The sequence below is a fragment of the Pyrus communis genome, chromosome 6 (genome assembly GCF_041283825.1).
Source record: "Pyrus communis isolate YQ-2024b chromosome 6, ASM4128382v1, whole genome shotgun sequence".
Classification (NCBI taxonomy): domain Eukaryota; kingdom Viridiplantae; phylum Streptophyta; class Magnoliopsida; order Rosales; family Rosaceae; genus Pyrus; species Pyrus communis.
Genome location: NC_142570.1, coordinates 23,604,790 through 23,618,610, shown reverse-complemented (window position 1 = coordinate 23,618,610; position 13,821 = coordinate 23,604,790). Strand labels below are relative to the sequence as shown.

The 13,821-nt window shown below is 37.9% G+C and overlaps 1 non-coding gene across 1 annotated transcript; it reads right to left on the bottom strand.

The window, feature by feature from the left end:
* Positions 1-10,452: 10,452 nt before the first annotated feature.
* Positions 10,453-10,563, bottom strand: LOC148696472 (small nucleolar RNA R71). Its single transcript, XR_015963841.1, has one exon. It is a non-coding gene; the product is annotated as a small nucleolar RNA R71 (small nucleolar RNA).
* Between the last annotated feature and the right edge of the window lie 3,258 nt (positions 10,564-13,821).

The window sequence follows — 13,821 nt, the reverse complement described above, 5'->3', positions numbered from 1 at the left end:
GTACATCACCCAAAACAAATATTATTATAAATAATTCGAGCCTCAGAGACGGCAATTATGTCATCAAACAAATGAGTTACGATCCATTTAGATGAGTTTTCAAAATTCGTATCCAATTGGCAAGGTTGTCATTTAGATAGTAGGATGATATGTTGGTACTGCAACTATGAGTCGTTTTAATATAAATTGATTGTTCTTATTTCAAGACTATTTCTCTTACAAATGTTGTAGAATTCATTCCATTTTAGTCTTGTGTAATGTGATATACAAGATTATTTCAATCACTTTGACAAATAGATAAAAAAAAAAGGTGTTGCCTTGCATCATATCTGAATATCAAAGTGCCTTCATATCGTACAGAACTGAATAATTCTAGACAATGCCACAATTGAGTTTGAGACCATTCATTGTTTGAAGTAGAGAAGGAAAATGGTGCTAAAATATGTAGGAGATTTTATTGTATTTCTCTATTAGGAGGAATATACAAAATACAAGGGTGATATACAAGCGAAGTAATTAATTATATCAAGCTTCTTCTCTATACTATAGAATCTCCCTTTACATACTATAAAAAGTGGAGAACAAAACACTAAGGCTACCTACTCTAACACTCATTTTCACGTTCATGCATAGAAATCACCAACGACCAACTTGCTAACTAAAGCTAATTGAGATAGCTTTAATGAAAAGATCTGCTAGTTGACGTCCCAAATGTCGATTCCACAACCAAAATTGATGTTTGTCATTCGGTTTGGTATTTAGAATTTGATAATTAATTTAATCTGAAACATTTGTATCATCTACAATCAAGATGTACAGAACCCTCAACTCTTTTACCATGACCAATTATCTTTTGAATTTTAAGGCCTTGAAAATAACAATATATGAGGTAAAAGTGAGTGGAACAATATAAGGTATCAAGTAGTTTTCCTACCAACGGAACTTTGAACTTAATATCAAGGGCAACTAGAGCATGGACCAGTGATAAGGTCGGAGTAAGAGAGATAGTGCCTTCACCTTTATCAGGTGACGGTCTCTATTTGCACTAGTAATATACAGATCATAGACATAATCACATAATTCATAAAACACTCTAGGATCACCAGTTACATGATCATTGGCTGTTGTATCAATTATCCACTTTTTTGTTCCAATAAGATGTATAACAACAATATGATTATATTGAGCCATTTAGTCAAAACACGAACAATAAAAGCACAAAAACACGCAATGAAATTGAAACAATTCAAAACAAATACTATTCACGACACTGTAGTAAAATCAAAGACCTAAGAATGATTAAATACTATTATTAAATCCAATTTTAAGACAATGAGTTTCGTACTTAATTCCCGTCTTAATACTTTGACAAAAAAATTTATCATAATCACATGCATTAGAGTATTCTACCTGCATTTTACTTGAAGGTAGAGATCCTTGTTGTTCATTCATTTGTAATACCATGGACATTCCCAAATATGGGGATGCCTTTAATTAGCATCTAAGATTAATCTCAATAAAACCAAAAATCTCTTTTGTTATCGAGAATAAACAATTGAGTTCAAACCTGAATCGAGGCACATCCTTTCGAATTCGGAAGCCTGTTGTCTAAAGGTCGCCTATAAACACCATTTCAAGTTCTTTTTTACATCCTGCGAGAATCCAAGGTTATCCTCAACTTTTTAAACCTCTAACTTCAACTTCACGCTCTTCAAATGGTGTTTACGAGATCGATTACTACCTCTGAAAAGTTTTTGAACTCCCACTTTGTCACAGAGCTTGGCAACTTACATGGGAAGATAATGAAGAGGGTTATTATACAAAATGGTACCTGAGATTTGCATGATCAATAGAAATGGTCTCTGAGATTGAAAATCAATAGAGATGGTCCTTGAGATTGTCCACCATCCATGATTTTAGTCATTCCGTTAAAAACTCTTTGGGCAATTTTCAAAGCTTCGTAACTTAATTGATTCTTAACCAAATTCGACCTATAATATATCAAAATGAAGATAAGAAAGTTTAGAACAAGATTATACCTATTTGGAAGCCCAATGATTGCCGAAGATGCCCAGAAAATAGTCTGAAAGGTGACTGGTCGGCGGAAAAACTGGAAAACTCGTCAGAAACTGACTAAACTTTAAACATTCATAACTTCTTCAATACTCGATGAAATCGAGTGATTCAAAAACGAAAATCATACTTCTCAATGACACAAAAAAGAATGGTATCTTTCTTTACTGCCAACTCACCGTGGTTTGGCTGGAAAACTGCTCGAAAAATAGTTAGCCAATTTTGAGCCGTTGTCCGACCAAATCATGGCGAGTTAGCCTTCAAAAAAGGTATCATTCTCTTCGTCTCGTCAAGAATTATTATTTTCATTTTTGAATCACTCGATTTGGTTGAGTATTGAAGAAGTTATGAACGTTTAAAGTTTACCCAGTTTTCGGCGAGTTTTCCAGTTTTCCCATGGACCAGTCACCTTTCAGGATGTTTTCCGGCCATCTCTGGCAACCATTGGGCTTCCAAATAGGTATAATTTTATTCTACATTTTCCTATCTTCATTTTGATATATTATGGGTCGAATTTGGTTAAGAAACAATTGAGTTACAAAACTTTGAAAATTGCCCAAAATCGTTTTTAACAGAATGACCAAAATTATGGATGGTGGATAATCTCAATGACCATTTTTATTGATTTTCAATCTCAGGGATCATTTCTATTGATCATGCAAATCTCAGAGACCATTTTGTATAATAACCCTAATGAAGATATATTTGTTGATCTACCCTCCTGAGAATCTAATGCGCCACAAACTTAACCAAAGAGTTTGACATCAAGGACCTTGGTCCTCTGCAATATTTTTTGGGGATACAAATGATCAAGTTTGCAACAAGACTGTTCTTATCTCAAGAGAAGTATATTAAGGATCTTCAAAGGTACTGCATCCTATGGTATTCAACAACTACTTAGCTTCTTCAACAACTACTCAATTTCTTATAAATTCAGCTGCCTAATCTTCATGTTTTGTTCTGTGACAATCTATCAACTATAACAATTTTCCATTTAATCTTGTACAACATTAGAAGACTAAACGCATTGAGATTGATTTGCACTTTGTCAGAGAAATAGTTGCTAACAAAAATCTCCTGGTTCAGTTTGTGTCTTCTAGTGAACAATTTGCATCCATTCTTACAAAAGGCCTTAGTGCTCATCTTTTCAATTCATACTGTCATAATCTTATGCTTAGATCTTCCAACCACGACTTTTATAGGGATGGTAGAGTATACAAATGTATGCACTAGATTATGACAAGTGTCAATTGATTAGAAAATGAGTTACAGTTAGTTTGTCAGAGAGTTGTTATATAAGGAATGGTAATAACTTGTTTATCAAGGAAATATATCAAAATTTACAGCTCTTCTTCTCTAAGCTCTCTCTTTAAACTCACAACTTCCTCTTCTCTCTCTAGCCTTCTACAATATGCTTTACATTGACATTGGGTAAGTTTTACTATTCAAATGTTAGGATTGCTGCAATATGAAAGAAATTCAAATTCCATGGATATTTGCTGCTACTGTATAAATTTTTTTTCACTTCCCAAAAAATACTCAATTATATCCTTAATCATATTAAGCTAATATGACGACAGATAAATTTGCTTCCTTTAGGTCACAATTACAATTATTCATGTATGTGGTTTTATACTTTTTCAAATGTAATTTGCTTACTTCAAACGTGTAAGTTGTTTAAGAATTTAGGAGCTGTCGAATACTATCCGTTAAAAATAAAAAATAAATAAATAAATAAAGTAAATATTGTTATAAATAGGTAAAAGTTAGAGAGACAACCTTTATTAGTGACATGAGCGAAGTAGGTATTAAATATTACACTGTAACTATAATACAAGGGGATGACAAATAAAAAATGGAGGGATAGATAATGATATTATTGATCTTTCCTTGTTCTCTGTGTATCTTGAAAGCATACGGAGCACTATATTTATAGAGCAACTCTAAACAAAGTATTAACTATACATTGAAATTTACAGCACACACCTTTTGACAATACGATCCTCCTTCATTTCCCAAGTCAATATCACTTTGTGTGGGCATTGAAAAATCTACCAATGTTTTCAATATCAGTGTGGGCATTCATTAATCCACCAATATTTTCAACAAAAATAAACTCTTTGTAATACTTTTCACCCCTTCAAATATAAAAAATTTTAACCATTGTATTTGAGTTTAAATTAAATAAATATTCCCTTGAAATTTGAGATATGCGAGATTTGTAGATGCTTAAATTACACTACGAAATCTCTTAAATTCCCTCGAATTCCTCAATTTTTTCAAATTCTTTAAAATCAACTTCTAAGTGAATACATACGAAATGTTATAAATTGCTTTAAAATCCTAATTGAATAACCCGGATTTCCAAAGATTTTAATTAATTATCTTAAAATTCTTATTAAATACAATTTTGAATTTAAGAGAATCACTTATGTAACATCCCGTCCCGGGATTATTAAAACGTACATGGGAAATTACGATTTTACCCCTAATCTATTCGTTTACGCTTAGTGTTGTGTTGTGTGGGTTGTGGGACCACACACACTCATACACTCTCTTTTCTCCCGGGATTCCCTCCATCTTTCCCTCACTCTCTGTCTTCTCTGTCTTCTCTCTCTCTCTCTCTCTCCCCGAGTTCTTCTTCTCTTCTCAACATACGGACCACACACAAACATACTCAAAACCTTCACCAATCAAGAAACCAATTACACCATTGAACTCGTGAGGTTGTGAGGAGCACAACCATACCAATTCCAGGTAAGAATTCGAACGTTTTCACGTCGTTTCGACATTGGCCGAATTATGTACTGTTCATGCAACCCTTAAACTAGCTTGTTTTTGCAATTTTGAAGCTTGTAGTTGTGTTTGTGAGGTCCCAAGGAGCCTCGGAGTGTATCGTTGGACGAGTTTGGACGTCGGGATCGTCCTGTTCAAAGTTGGCCGAGTTTTGAGCTTGAAGACAGGTATGATCTAGTAATTTTTAGGCCTTAAAACTAGTCTAACGTTGTTCTACTAGTCCTAAACTTCATTTTGGTATAAAGATCGTGAAAATTGGTTGAAAAACGAAGGAGAAAACACGATTTGAAATTTTCCCAGTTTTCCGGCGCCGGAGTCTCGCCGGAGAAGAAAGGGGAATATTCCGTTAAGTCTAACGGAATATTCCTAACGGCAGTGACGGCGTCAGTTAGATTTAACGGAATATTCCGTCAGTTTAACGGAATATTCCTGACGGCGTCAGTTGACGCCGTCAGTGTGCATGGCACGTGGCCGCGCGTGGGGGCGCGTAGGTCCGTGCCTAGGACGGCGCGTGGGGGCGCGTGCGTGGTCCAAAAATTATTTTAAAAATATGGGTGTGATCCTGAGGTTGTGTAGAGCACGTTGGTATATTCATTTGTCCAATTTGAGCAATGTATGAGAAGTTATTACGAGAAGTTGGTTATGTGCTTTTAAATTAACGTTTTCGTAGCTTTTTCGCGTATAGGTGATTCGTTTTCCGAGGACGAGCATTCACACTCGAGGCAGGGGGGCTACGACCCTTCTAATTACCAGTGAGTGGGCTTTTGTTTTCCGTATATACCTATATACATATTAATTCCCAGAAATTAAATAGAAAAGGTTATTTGTTTTATGCCATGTATCATATGAATGTTGTTTACGCATCATCGCATGTATTAGTAGTGACATACATATATATATATGTGTATTTGGTGCTGTGGATGCACAGGTAAGTGTCAGGTAAGCGGTATTCATGTTGTTATGCAATAGTAGTTTGAAATGCTTAGAGAGCTCATAATCTGCACCCCGGTGTTAGTGCTCCCGCCCAGGGCCAGGGCATAGTCCTTCACGTGATGTTCACCCGCACCACACGCTCGCCTTGGATCCAAGTTAGGTGCAAGCCTTGTCGTGCAGACCACATTAGGTGGTTCCGACTCGTAGGTGACCCGCGATTATTCGCACAGTCTTCACGTGATCGTAGCACTAGAGCGTATATATTACACCCAGTCCTGTCGTACAGACCACGTTAGGTGGTTCCGACTCGTGTGCAGATTCAGATATTGAGTTGAGATTGGAGCTCTATCTGCAGCCGTACAGGTCACGTTAGGTGACTCCCGGCTGCCAGATTATATGTTATTGATGTGAATTATGCTTGAGCATTTATATTTGATTATGAGATTCTGTTGTGGCATATTCTCGAGCATGAATGGCATATTTTGGAGCATGATTGGCATATCTATACATACGTATATATGTTCATTTTCTGGGAAGTATACAGGTTTTACGGCGAGGGGTTAGAATGTATTTTTGCTAAAGAGTTTTCAAAGAGCTTTGTTTTTGCCCACTCACGCTTTTGTTTTGTGCCCCTCCAGGTTCTAGTGGTCTAGCAAGTTCGGTGATTTATCCCAGAGGGCGTCCCGGCATTTCTGACAGACACTCACCATTGTAGGGTCACCTTCGGGTGTATATATGTCGTATCTTTTCCTTTTGGACTGTTGTAGACTTGCTCTGAATTGTGTCTCACATACACTAGTACTTTGTATGCTAGTTAGTTTTTAATTATTCGTACTTTTATATTACTATCTTAATAGCTTCCGCACGTGCACATGGCTACGTCACCTTCGTGTGACGGCCAGCATGCCCTGATTTCGGTCGGGGTGTGTCAGCTTGGTATCAGAGCCTAGGTTTGGCAGTCCTGTGTCTTTGTGAGTATTCTAATAGTTAGTGTCTTCTGTCAGAATCATGCCGCCTCGTCGGGAACCACGTCGCTCAGATGAGCCTAGTTTCCCCGATCTTACTCAGTTGGGGGAAGTGATTGCTACAGCCCTTCAAACAGTGATGCGCCCTCCCCAGAGGACTCCTCTGGAGACTATGTATAATCTGAAGTTGGATAAGTTTAAATGTAGTGAGGGTCACGAAGGCGCAGAACGTTGGTTGGAACACATAGAGAAGACTTTCCGTGTGTTGCATAACCAAGGGAACCTTCCTATGGAGAGGTGGGTTGAGACAACCTCATGGTTTCTGGAGATGGAATCTGCAGCCTGGTGGGAACAGGAGCTTCGCAGGTTGACTCCAGCTCAGAGGACCGATTGGAATGTTTTCAAGGACGTGTTTCAGAGGGGATTTGTACCCCCTGAGTATATTGACCGTAAGAAACAGGAATTCACTGAGTTGAAACAGCGAAAGATGACGGCTAACGAGTATTATCGTAAGTTCACTGATTTGTCTCGTTACTATCCTGATGTCGCTGGTAATCCGGCGGAGATGCTTCGTCGTTTCCGTTTAGGCACTAGGAAGAGATGGCGTTCTATGGCGACTACTACTCACTGTGAGTCCTACCAGGAGTTCTATGAGATACTATTGAGGATTGAGGACTGAGAGAATTGATAAGTCATTTTGCATACATTTATATCTTTCTTATTTGGCGTTTTTGTATTGTTTTTGGATTAAACTAGTTGCATTTTACATTGTTTGGTGCTAGTGTGCAGCCAAGTGTGTAATAAGATCAATTGGAAGGCAAATGAAGGAATGTGGTGCAATTCGGCCATATTTTGTGAATCTAAACAAGGCAAAAAGCTTGAAGTCAGCTATGTGGTTCCAACATCAAAACATGCATTCACATGCATGTCTCAACCTTGGCCGTGTGTTCCCATATCATCCCATCACTTTATGCACTTCTAGCACCAAGTCAGATTGTGCATTCCACTACTTGTCCACCTCCCTTTTGCGCCAAAAACACCCATTTCCATCACTTAATTCATTTCAGCCATTTTGACACCAACAAACACAATCATTCTATTCCGTGCAGATTCCATGTTTTAACACCCAAAACATCCCTCACATGCATGACTCACAATCTGACCTTACACTCCATTATCTTTCTCCACTTCATCTTTGCAGAAATTCACATGCATTGTGATTAAACAAACCACTCCTTGCAACCATCATTTCAGAAATCCAACTCATCCCTTTATCCATGCCGTGTGCCTATTTCACCTTTCCAGAATTTGTACAAACAATTCACTTTTGGCAGATTCCACTCACTTGTTGCAGCAAGGGCATATGCATTTTGATTAAACAAACCACATCTTTGCAAACCTTGTCCATGCCGTGAGAACAACACCTCAGAAACCCATTCAAGTCCAGCTCATTTGATGCCATTCCATCACTTATGCACTGCCATCTGAGTTAAACATTTAAAGGATCCAATCTGATTGTGTAAGACACATTTTTTTTCTATAAAACAAGGCTCACTTGACACAACAAAGGGTTCCGCAAGTTTTCTTCTTCAACCAGTCCATTACACACTCATAACCTCTCCCATTTCACTCCATTCTCTGTCCATTTTCTGTCCCAAGGGCAGAAACCATTCAACCAAGCCATTCTACCTTCATCCGCACCACATTTGGAGAAGCAACACCAAGGAACTCTTCAAGGACTTCAACATCAGTTTTGCTTCAAGGGTTTCTCCTTCTTAATCTTATGTTCACTCATGTTATTTATTTTTATGTTAAACCTTTGTAAACATGAAGTGTAACTAATCTTCCTCTAGGGATTCGATGTAACCTTGCAAAGTTTGCCATGTAATTAAGTTAGAATGCTCAGTTTGTCCATCTATTTCTTGTTTCATTTTCTGTTTTAATGGTGACTTAGTGTGTTGATTTTAATGTTTGATCATCATTTGAATTAATCACAAAGTTGTGTAGCCAAGATTAGAACACACATCATGCATAATCTTGGTAGATATGTGAATGAATGAAGGGAGTGTTTAGCACACATCCTGCCGAGTTATTCCCTTTGGTTTTATGAAAGTTTCTTGTACATTACATAATCTTGATTATGAACCAAAGTTGCACATCACAATTAGGTTCATGATTAGAGACATTTGATCAAATCCACACATCATATGGTTGATCATATCCAAGTGAAACAAACTCAAGAAATAGGTAGATGAATAAGTACAAACTAACTTGACAAACATGGACTTAGTTGAGCAATGGTGAAACCGAATCCCTAGCTTCATTTCCATTGATACTATCCCATTACATTAGTTGTTGATTCATTTATTTGTGTTTACTTCATTTTCTCATGCTTTCAAGTTACAACAACAAATCTGTCTATTTAGACTAGTTTGATTCATTTCCAAATCTGCCTAGTTTGTTTAGTTTGATTCATTTCTTAGAGTTCTTGCAAAACAAGTAGTTACATAGGTCCAATTAGTCCCTGCGGATTCGACACCCTTGCTTGTGCCATTATACTAAATATATTCTAGCATTAGGAAGGAATTATACATCAACAAAAATGGCGCCGTTGTCGGGGACTGATTTCAGTCCCTTGTAATTGCTTGTTTGCTTGTTTGCTATTTTGATTAGTGTCAAGGTTCATAACTTGTCGAATTGATAACTGGAAGTTGGTTTAAGTTGCATATATTTCGTGAGTAGAGAGGAATCCCTTAGCCATTCCATTATCCATTGGTTTACATCAATTTGCTTTACAATCTGTTTTCTTTACAATATGTCCATTTAATTAAATTTCGTCCAAATACAAATTCCCCCATATTTTGTTAAGTCTTAAGCTTAGAATCTGTCTTATCTTGTGTTTTGAAGCATTTTGAGTCAAGCCTAAACCTAATTTTCGTCCAAAGTTGAGTTTAGTGTCAAAACTGCCCAGTTTGTGTTTTTAGGCAGTTTTGAGAGTTTTTAGCTTGTTTTGAGTCTTGTGAATCTGTTTTGAGTCCGTTGAGTCCTTTCAAACGTTTTTAAGTTTATTTTTGTTCATTTCATTGTTGTTTGCTAGTAGATTTTCATTCACACTTGTGTTATTTTGTTTCAGGTAGTATATGTCAAATAGACTTGTTGAGTTAGGCCAAAGAATTGAACGGTTGAAGGGCCACACCTTGGACAACTTTGTGCCATCAAGTTCATCCATTATCCGTGAGGAAGAAGAAGGGAATTCACCTAGTTCAACAAGTAAAGAATCTAAGCAATTTAATTGGGAAGGAGAAGAGGAGATGGCGGGCAATGAAGATGAGCTTCGAGCTTTGGAGGACTTTGCTCAACCAATCATACCAAATTCACCTTCATGCATCTTGCTGCCCACATAAGCTAGAAACTATGATCTCAAATCTTCACATTTCCATATGTTTCCTTCATTTTATGGCTTACCTAATGAAGACCCTTTAGCTCATATTAAAGAGTTTTACAATGTTGTGAGTGGTTTACCTTTGCAGGGAGTAAGTGAAGCAAATTTGAGGATGAGGGTGTTTCCTTACACCTTGAAAGATAAGGCCAAGAGTTGGTTGATGACTCTAACACCAGGTTCCCTCACTACATGGGATGCCGTGGCTAAAAAGTTCTTGGAGAAGTTCTTTTCCACTCAAAAGACAGCCACATTAAGGGGACAAATCTTCAACTTCAAAAAAGATGATGGAGAACCTTTCAATAAGTGTTGGGAGCGTTTTAAAGGCCTCTTGATACAATGTCCACACCATGGGTTACCTTTTCATTTACAAATGCAAATTTTCTATGATGGACTAACCCAAACTTGTCAATCAACTGTTGATAATGCAGCAGGTGGAGCATTGAAGAAAAAGAATGCTCAAGAGTCATATAACATTTATGAGATGTTGGGTTCTAATGCTCAACACAAAGATTTAAGGGGTAAGAAAGTTGGAGTCTATGAAACAAGTTCTAATCATGAGCTTTTGTTGCAGGTAGCTAACCTAGAAAGGAAGCTTGAATCCGTGCTCAACATGGTGCCAAAAGCAAATGAAGTGTGTGCCATTTGCAACATACCAAGCCATCCTACTCACCAATGTCCATCTAGGGAGGCTTACCCCGAGTATGTTCAAGAGCAAGTGAACCTCATGAATTCTTACAACCAAAGGCCAAGGAATGATATGTATTCCAATACATATAACCCGAGTTGGAGAGATCATCCCAACCTTTCATGGAAGAACAACAATCAATTCCAAACTTTCCAACCAAAACCTGCCACTACCCTTGAGGATACGGTTAAGTTGTTAGCCCAAAACACTTTGCAATTCCAACATTCCACAAATAGCACTCTCCAACAACATTCAGCAGCCCTAACCAAAATGGAGACACAATTGGGGCAGATTGCAGATGCCTTGAACCAAAGAGAGGTTGGGAAGTTTCCAAGCCAACCCGTGATACTCCAAAGGAACCAAGAGCAAGCCAAAGCAATCACTACACTTAGAAGTGGTAAGGTTATTGATAATAGAGTTGGCAAGGAAGTTACTAATGAATATGATCATGTGAATGCAGGTGTTACTCAAGGAGACAATGAGAAACCAAATGAGGAACCAAGCCATGCTACTTCCTCATTTGAAGCACCAAATCTTCACAAGGCCGAGAAACCATACACTCCACCAATACCATTCCCTGGAAGACTTGCCAAGAGCAAGCAGGATAAGTCATTTAAGGAGATTTTTTATATACTAAGCAAAGTGAATGTTAACTTACCTTTGCTTGATGTCATTAGGAACATGCCGGCATATGGGAAGTTCTTCAAGGAGTTAAACAGCTATAAAAGGAAGTATGGACCACATGAGAAGGTTGTGGTGTCTGAGAATGTGAGTGCAGTTTTGCAAAGAAAACTTCCACCAAAGCTCAAGGATCCAGGCAGTTTCTCTATCAACATCACCATAGGGGATAAGAAAGTAGAGAAGACAATGCTTGATTTGAGTGCTAGCATCAACTTAATGCTTTATTCAGTGTACCTTCAACTAGGTTTGGGAGATTTGAAAGCCACCACCATTTCATTACAACTTGCAGACAGATCCGTGAAATATCCAAGAGGTATAGTAGAAGATATTCTAGTCCAAGTTGATAAACTAATCTTGCCTGCAGATTTTGTAGTGTTAGACATGGAAGAAGCTCCTATACATGATCGTGAGTTGCCAATATTGCTTGGGAGACCCTTCATGGCCACGGCCAAGACCATCATTGATGTGCAAAATGGACTCCTCACTATGACAGTGTTAGGAGAGACAGTTCAATTCAAAGTGTTTGAATCTCTTTCTCATCCTTCTTCAGCTCTTGATTGTTATGCCATTGATGTGCTTGATTCACTTGTATTCTCTAAATTCTTACAGGCACAATCGAATGAACCATTACAGACTGTTTTGAGTCAATCTCAAGATGAGTTTGATGAGGAAGATGCACTCATGGAAGAAGTAGCTACTTTGGAAGCATTAGCATTGTATCCTTTGAATGTTTCACCTTTTTTAGAGCCTTTAGAATCATCAATGTCACATCTAACTCCTTCCACTGTTAAGGCACCAAAACTTGAACTTAAACCACTTCCACCACATCTAAAATATGCATATCTAGCTGAATTTGAAACTCTTCCAATTATCATAGCTTCGGATCTCACCCCAAATGAAGAAGATAAACTAATTAGGGTGTTAAAAGAGTTCAAATCAGTTTTTGGTTGGTCTATTGCAGATATCAAGGGAATAAGCCCTACCATGTGCATGCATAGGATTCTTTTGGAGGAAGGGGCAAAGTCAACCCGTGAGCCACAAAGAAGACTCAATCCACACATGAAGGAGGTTGTTAGGAATGAGGTGTTGAAATTGTTAGATGTGGGGATCATATATCCCATTTCTGATAGCAAATGGGTGAGTGCTATTCAAGTGGTACCTAAGAAGGTGGGAATCACAGTAATGAGGAATGAAAACAATGAGCTTGTGCCCACAAAGCCCACGGCCAGTTGGCGTGTTTGCACCGATTACAGGAAGTTGAATTCTAGCACTAGAAAAGATTACTTTCCTATGCCTTTCATAGATCAAATGCTTGAGAGATTGGCAGGTTACTCACATTATTGTTTTCTGGATGGTTACTCAGGTTACAATCAAATTGCAATTGCTCCGGAGGATCAAGAGAAAACAACCTTTACTTGCCCCTTTGGCACATTTGCATACAGGAGAATGCCTTTTGGACTTTGCAATGCTCCAGCAACATTCCAAAGATGCATGTTGGCCATCTTTTCTGACATGGTAGAAAGGTTCATTGAGGTATTTATGGATGATTTCTCAGTGTTTGGTTCCTCTTTTGATGAATGTCTTAACCATCTCTCCTTAGTACTTCAAAGATGTCAGGAAACAAATTTGGTTCTCAATTGGGAAAAGTGCCAATTTATGGTGAAACAAGGAATTGTGTTGGGACATGTAATCTCTAGCAAAGGAATGGAGGTGGACAAAGCCAAAATTGACGTCATCACCAATATGGTAGCCCCCACCACTGGGAAGGGAGTAAGAAGTTTTTTGGGCCATGCGGGTTTTTATCGTCGTTTCATTAAGAACTTTTCAATGATCACTCGTCCATTATGCAATCTGTTAGCTAAAGATGTTGTATTTCATTTTGATAAGGCTTGTATGGATGCATTCAATACTTTGAAAAATGAACTAACCTCGGCCCCTATTATTATGGCACCAGATTGGTCGTTACCTTTTGAATTAATGTGTGATGCCTCTGACTATGCTGTTGGTGCAGTTTTAGGGCAAAGGGTGAACAAGCTTCCACATGTGATCTACTATGCAAGCCGGACTCTGCATGATGCTCAACTTAACTATTCCACAACTGAAAAGGAGTTGCTTGCTGTTGTTTTTGCCTTAGAAAAGTTTAGGTCATATCTTGTGGGATCTAAAGTTATTGTGTTTTCTGATCATGCAGCCATTAGGTATTTGATGACAAAGAATGATGCTAAACCACGCTTGATTAGATGGAT